Source organism: Lupinus angustifolius, chromosome LG01 (assembly GCF_001865875.1).
Source record: "Lupinus angustifolius cultivar Tanjil chromosome LG01, LupAngTanjil_v1.0, whole genome shotgun sequence".
In the NCBI taxonomy this organism is placed as follows: Eukaryota; Viridiplantae; Streptophyta; class Magnoliopsida; order Fabales; family Fabaceae; genus Lupinus; species Lupinus angustifolius.
In genome coordinates this window covers 28,492,643-28,493,292 of record NC_032009.1, presented here as the reverse complement: position 1 = coordinate 28,493,292, position 650 = coordinate 28,492,643, and positions in this window count along the sequence as shown.

Below are 650 nucleotides of genomic sequence, written 5' to 3'. Positions count from 1 at the left end.
GTTTATGCATAAGCAAATCAAGCATGGAATGATTACGCATTTGATATATTTAAGCAGTTTACAATAGGCACAATCATTCAACATAATTACATATACCAATCATGATCAAGATTCATTTCAAACAAAGTGAGGTGCTATATGCAACATAATTAACAAGCAAGTATAAACACGATAATTCGAAATCATTTTACCACAAAATGTAAAGCAATAGTTCAGCAATAGATATGAGTTATTACAATCCAAATAAAAATAGTAACACAACACAAAACATAAGATCTCAAGAGGAAACAAGATCAACAAAGTCCATTAGCTAGGAAGACTAAACTAAGGCTCTAAGGGTTCCTATCTAAGGATGAGATGGAGGATTCTGGTTGTCAGGAGTCGACGAACTACAACCACTCTTGATGAAGACACCCGGCTTGTTGAACTCAGCAATCATTCTTATATTCTGAGACTCATTAGCAGACTGAATATGGTTCCGCAAGGATTGGTAATGGTTGTCAATGTATGCATTGTGACGTTCCTCAAAATGTTCCAAATCCGTTCCTTGAGAGACTGAAAGTGAAGGTCCATCCTATTATTGAGACGTTGTTCCATAGCATCCATATAAGCTTGTCCAAACGCAGGTTCTTGTGATGCATGTCCTGAAT